At 38.4% G+C, this 7,217-nt stretch overlaps 1 pseudogene; it reads left to right on the top strand.

The window, feature by feature from the left end:
* Window positions 1-7,217, top strand: part of LOC134467117 (fibronectin type 3 and ankyrin repeat domains protein 1-like) — a 52,373-nt pseudogene that overhangs the window by 34,906 nt on the left and 10,250 nt on the right.

Genomic DNA, 7,217 nt, shown 5'->3' with positions numbered 1-7,217 from the left:
ACTCTGGTCAGTATCTGACTGTGAAAAGTGTTACGTTGCCGCTCCACTTCCACTAAGCGTCACCACCAAATGAGTCAGACGAGAACGAGGTTTTAAAAGTGAATGATCGTGAGGATTTATTTACAGTGCCGAGAAGTGCTCAAAATGCAAAACAAAAGACTTTCAAAAAGGAAAACAAAACGGGCCATCATAGGCATAATTAAAGATAAATACAATAAACAGAACTGGAGGCAACCTCACGACAAGTTGCAGCAACAATGCTTTACATTCACAGTTCAGAGTGACAAAGATCTCACCTCTCTCAGAGCCAGTTCCAGACTGAAAAGAAACAAAACCAAACCCTCTAAATACCCCTCCAATTACCCTCTGATTGGCTAAGCTCAAAATAAACAAAGTGCAATGATTGGCTGAAACACAAAAGCTAGGAATTCAATAATTGACAGAGATAGGAGAAATGATAATTACATTATTGGCCAAATACCTGCTGAGCTTAGTCTACCAATGAGAATGCAGTTGGAAAAGATTGGACAAGTCCATTAACCCAAATTCATAAACAAAACAAAAACAATATTCAAAGTGAATATTAAAAATGTAAACATTTCTATCACCATTAAAATACATAACAAACATCAGTAAATATTCCTAATTACATTTCCCATCCCCACAGTAAACATAAATCACATAAACATCACGTAAGACAAACACTCACCCCTACAGCGATTAAACTTTCCCTAGTCCAAGGTGGAACTTAAAAACACAGCTCACCCGAGGTGCGCGCTTCCTACGGGGAATCCATGCCAGACGGACCAGGGAGAAATCAGTGTTGATGTGAGTAGAACTAATATTGCAAAGGGATGAAGAGTGAAGCAGAATCAGTTGGCCTCTTACTGTTCGCTAGGGTGTTAAAATTAAACTGCATTTAACGGTAAAACTGTGTTTGTGGTTTGTAGTGTGTGTCGCTATGTTCAAACTCACCGAGCAGATGCTGCTGACGGTTCAATGGGGAAACATGCAATTAGCTTGCCGGTGTAGTGTCTGAGTGCAGGGGAACGCTACATGAAAAATAACAAACGACAGACATGCCATGGCAATTACACAGACGCAAACAAAAACCTAGCCACTATGAGCGGGCTTAAAAAGTGTCACTTTTTACACTGACTATTGTGGCTCACGTTTACATTACAGTTCCTTACAGAATAGGCGATAAACGCAAACTGACAAAATGTGGTGTTGACCACATAGTTCATCCAATATAGAATGTAGAAGAAACATTAAGAAACATTAAGCATGCCGTACAAAATGACTATACCCATAGTATTGGCTGTCTTTACATGATAGTTAGGCCTGCATAAATCACTTTGTAACAGAACTGAAATATATTGGCATGCAGTCCTCACTGTCCTTTTGTCATGAGGTCATGGTGATATAGGGGCCTAGCCCAACTCCTGCCAATAATGTCAGTACATTCAAAAATGTATTTTGTAAAAATAAAAAAAATTGAGTATGAGTAATATTTGAGAATCTGTCATCACCCAGACATACAGATCACTAGATAAACCAATCAAAATGTAAGAGATAAAAAGAAAGAAAACACAACTGCCATTGTAAAAAAAAACGCAACTTTAAACGAAAAATGAAACAAACAACCGGACAGACCCTTTATCTAAGGTACAAAGGTCAGACCTTGTCTAACTTTAGGTCAAACTTTTCATGGTTTGAAAGAAAGAAAAAAAATAACAGTTGTCATTTTATCAAGTGTTATAACTAAAATTATTACCCAATTGAAACAAAACAAACTCTGGGAAAATCTTGTGAAACTCATCAAATTAAAAACAAAATTCACTTAACCTAGCAATCATTGGTATTGTCTAGGTTCCTTCCATTCACATCAGCTGTGTTTCAGCTCGTTTCCATAATTAGGCCTGTTCCTCAAAGAACAAAAAAAATATAGGGAAAACAACTTTCTTTCATGTACACTCAAGCCAGATCAATTTGAAATCAAATCAGAGCAAAAAATGATTGACTTCATGTATCGGCTACATAAAACATTTGTAACGGAACTAAAACCTTATTGGCAATCAGTTTTCACTTTGATTGCAAGTTGACGACTGAAATGAAAAGACAGAGTTAGACAACTGTCTCTTTGTTTATAAATCAAACAAATGAAAATATAAGGACCCCAACGTCATCAAATTCAAACTTTTAAAAGCAAATAGAGAACATTGACATGTCTCATCACACACCATGTGAAGCAATGTTCACACTTACATTATTAAACTAATGACAATGATAGATATTTAACATAACTTTAAGCTTTGGTATTGTTTATCTAGGTCGGTGTTCAGTTTTTTTTAGTTCTTATTGTCTTTTCAGTGACAAACAGGTGGTTTAGCATACACTGTTGGAGGTTTCAATATAAAATGTCTTTCTGTCTCTGCCACAGAAATTTGAATGTTGATTGTTGGGCCTGCTGTGTCTGATAAGGGTTGCCTGCAGAAGACCTTGGGCTACTTAGAGAGAGCCTCTGAGCCTTTTAATATCTATCCGAGCTAATGTAAACATCTACACATAGGACACTGTTATCTTTGCTGGGGTGATTTTGTCAAGCGCCTCTGTGTATTCAGAGTCTAGTTTTTGCTAGTTTATCAGAGTCAACATTGTGCTCCAGTCATTAAAATAAACCATTAAAATTAAAATTATTAATTCATTAAAATTAAACCAAACCCATGATCCATTGATCAATAACTCATCAAAATAGAACATAATAAGGCAAGAAATTCGATGAAATAAAACAAAGAAATAAGTCATAGTTAAACGTCAATCAAAACAAAATGACAACCTAAATTTCTAGAAATGTTCAGCACATGTGACCTAACTCTCAGACCAGGTCCAAATTAGGTTTACTCACAGCACCTTTGGGCCATCAAATAACGCCTGCGTTATTTCAAGATCTCAAACCCATTGTTCTTTTAAAAAAAAAATAAGAACAAGGAGAAAGCTTCATCTATTCTTTAGAAGAAACAAAGACATTTTGGTACTGTAAATCATGAAGTGAAAAGAAATCCCGCACACTGTCCGTTCCACCAACAAACTTTAATACAACGTTTCGGTCATCCGACCTTCTTCAGGTAAAGTTAGGTAACTTTACCTGAAGAAGGTCGGATGACCGAAACGTTGTATTAAAGTTTGTTGGTGGAACGGACAGTGTGCGGGATTTCTTTTCACTTCATTGACAACCCGGCTGGGATAACATCCTACGCACCTGCCCAACTACAGAGGTGTGCAAAAGCGTCTATTGAACTGGTACTGTAAATCATGAAAGCAAACTCTTTTGCAACTACACTACACTACCATGACAGTGCACGGGGCCTTTAGTAATACATTATGACTTGGTCATTGCCATTCTGGTAACAGCTAATTTATAATGCCATGTCTTAAAGGCTTAAACATTAACATGTTAACTTTCAATTGAAAATAGTAAAGAAACAACATAACTCCACAACCCCGTTTTCTCCTAATCAAAAATAAATGGGTAAGAATGTGTGGAAAAACAAAATCATGACAAAATCCTACACCTCAAAGTTGAATTGTAGAATAAAATAAAAGGCTTATTCTTATTTTAAAAATGTTGTTTCAACATGTGCACTCCCAAGCTCCAGCTAACTCTGAACACAATAGAGTACCTCCACTAAACACTCAAAAAAAAATTTCTTCCACTCTCAGACATATTTAGGCACTCACTCCACAGATACACACGTACACTCCACAGACACATATACAATCTTTCTCACACACACAGTGGGGTGTCCCACTAGGACAATTCATACAACAAATAGGGCCCACACAGACAGACAAACAGATATCCATATTACTTGCCTTGTATGACACAGTGTTATACAAATACAATTATTATTATTACTATTATTATTATTATTATTATTATTATTATTATTATTATTATTATTATTATGTGGTAGGCTATCTGAGACATTAACTGCTCAGTGAGTAATCCAAATGGCTGTCATTTGCTCTTTTTTTTTTTTTTAGCACCAGAGTCACAGAGGAAACGTACGGGGGTCCCTTGGACCAGAAGGGTAATTTCAGGTCTAATTTTTTCTTGGTAAAACAATCCCTCTAAGTTTAGAACGACGTCTACCTCTTCCACATCCCCGTCCGTTTCCTCATTATCATCAAACCAGTCATCGGCCGAGGGGCCATGCCCGTACGGTCGATACTGGTGCTCTCGGTCTAGTCAGGAATTTTGGTGTTGGCCTCGACGTTGGCCGTGATAGTTTTGGTGTTCATTGTAGTGTTCCTGTTGGCCCTGCTGGCCAGGCCATAAATGTTAGGTTTGTTGTAGACAATTTTCCATTAAACCCATAGTTTTTTACCCAGTAACACAGCGGTGCTACTGCACTAGGATTTTCTCTATGCACGATTTTCCAGTCCTTGCATTGCATTTCAGCAAGGAACTTTTCACTTCTTTTGCTGTTACTGCCCCCCATTTTGTCTCTATGAATTTAGTCCAACGTCACAACACCTACAGTGCCTCTATTGTTGGATACACTTTTCAACAAGATAGCGATCAACGATCGTTTGTGGTAAGATTCACTTCAACCTCACAGGTGGAATCTTCTTGCATACAGGCTTCCACAAAGACTCGCTATTTGGACCTTGTTGTATTGGTATGAAACGTATTACCGAGTGGTAATACGAATCCTTTCACGCACACTTTCTCTCAACGCAGAGAACACAGAATTTAAACTAGTTTCTCGTACTAGTTTCTCGTACTCGTACTACGTACTTTACTTTACGTAGTCTTCAGATTTTAACTTGTTCAACAACACAGAGGAGTCTGCCCTCCCTTTTTACCTGATAGAGTCTAGAATTGTCAGGGTTTTGTTTTCTCTTATTTTACCGTTTTTTCATTCAATCCTTTTTAAATAAAAATAAAAATGTAGGCCTACTCACGATTCTCTGGTCTTTTCAAGATTCCCGTCAACCGTCGGATCCCAGCCTGCGAGGGAGAGACCAGTCCCGGAAACGGGTCTTAGTGCTGTGGCCACAGACTTTCCTGGTTCCCTCCTCGCGTGCTGGAATCGTCGGGTATCTTGGGATCCGGTTCGAAGGACCAATTAAATGTTAGGTTCAAACCCTTAACATTTGTAAATATGAAAGACCTGAAATGAAAGACACAGAGAATCCTTAATTAAGTTTCAAGCCGGCTTGGAGAGCGGATGGGGAGAACCGTCAGTTACCATTTTCCCCACTCGTTCTAACACTGAAATATCTCCAAGCCATATTTATTGAAAGATTGTCCCTGATTACAATTATCTCTATCCGCTAAGGGGAAAAGGGGGCGTACCCGGATAGAGATTAATTCATTCACACACACACACACACACACACAAACACACGAACACACTAGCCAGGCTGCGCCCTCCTAGTGACGCAACACCTTCGGCGGCGCTGCAGATCGAATCTCGATTGCAAGTCTATGATAATCAGGCAACGAACACACAGGCCTTGGCCTGCCATGTGGAGATGCAACTCTGTTGTGTTTGGGCATTCCATTGTTCTGGTACAGATAAAGTCCTCGCACAGTCCAGTAATCTTCTGCTTAGCCTTGAACAGGGATTCTTGAATGTGAAAGGGCACATTTGTGCCAAGGCAACATGTTTGCTCTCATAAAGAATAAAATACAGTTCCAACAGCGTGTCAGTCCATTCACAGTGCATTAGTTTATTATTGGGCTGGTGGTGGCTCAGGTGGTAGAGGAGCCTGGTTGGTAACCAGAAGGTTACAGGTTTGAGACCCACTCTGCCTGACCCAATCAATGTGTCCATGAGCAAGATATTTAACCCCACATTGCTCCTGGTGGCCGGGTGGTACCCTTTGTAGCAGCCGCTGCCACCAATGTGTGAATGTGTGAATGTGAAGCATACAATGTTAAGCGCTTTGAGTGCTCGATGAAGTGGAAAGATGCTATATAAATGCAGTCCATTTACTCACAACAACTCTGATCTAGATATTCAGTGTCTCAATTCAACAATGCCGGGCATTCATGTGGCCGGAATGTGGCATTCATATCCGAAGTGGTTTTGCACCATCAAGGCCTTTGGATCTGCAGTGCTCTCAAGTCAAGTCAAGTCAAGTCAAGTAGGTTTTATTGTCAATTTCTTTACATGCACTGGTCATACAAAGAATTTGAAATTACATTTCTTGCTTTCCAAATTCTTTGTATGACCAGTGCATGTAAAGAAATTGACAATAAAACCTACTCTCTGGGTCCCCATGGTCATGTACCGTTAGTCCATACACAGTGCATTAGTGTGATGTGCCACTTCACCACCAGTAAAGTATTTTATATTATAGATTCGTTCCCTTCCTCTGTGTTGGTGCGTCTCTGAAGTAATCAAACAAGTAGGGAATAGATCACACTCAGTTTTTTCTTTTTCCTTTTTCTTTCCTTTTTATTCATTCATCACAGGGTGAGACAGACGTTTGTGTTACACTGATGAAGGCTCTTGCAGACGAAACATCTGACCCGGCGGTGAATGAATAAAAAGAAAAAAGAAAAAGAATGAGTGCAATCTATTCCCTACTGTATTATCTAATAACCCTGTGACATAGTCAGGTGTAGTAGACCCTCTTAATATAATATAATATAGATATATACGTAATATAATACAATATAATTTAATATAATTTAATATAATATCATATAATATCATATGACATGATATGATATGATATGATATGATATGATATGATATGATATGATATGATACGATATGATAATATATATATATGTATAAACTTTATTACAGGCTCAGGGCCCAATAGGCAGACACACAACATATACATAGAAATAAAATGTGCAGGAAAAAGAAGAAATAAAAAAACAGCAATGATGCCAAAGCATATACAAACTATGTCATGACAGTCTTAAAAGGCAGCCATACCAATGTTTCCACATACAGTATATGATTGGTATCGGACAGAGCTATATCTGGCACTTGTGAGAATCATTATAATGTGTTTTCAGACTTATCCAAACGGCATATGAACTTAAACATTAGGTTCCTCAAGAGAGCCTGTAAAGTACATAGTCCTGAGTCACAAAATAGTTTACTAGCACTGCAACTCCTGGGCTTTTTCAGTAATATCCTCAGGCAGTCATTATATGCTACTTGGAGTTTACGCATTGTCTCTTT

Source organism: Engraulis encrasicolus, chromosome 17 (genome assembly GCF_034702125.1).
Source record: "Engraulis encrasicolus isolate BLACKSEA-1 chromosome 17, IST_EnEncr_1.0, whole genome shotgun sequence".
Lineage (NCBI taxonomy): Eukaryota > Metazoa > Chordata > Actinopteri > Clupeiformes > Engraulidae > Engraulis > Engraulis encrasicolus.
Note: the sequence above shows the minus strand (reverse complement) of the source record. Positions and strands in the feature narration are given on the sequence as shown.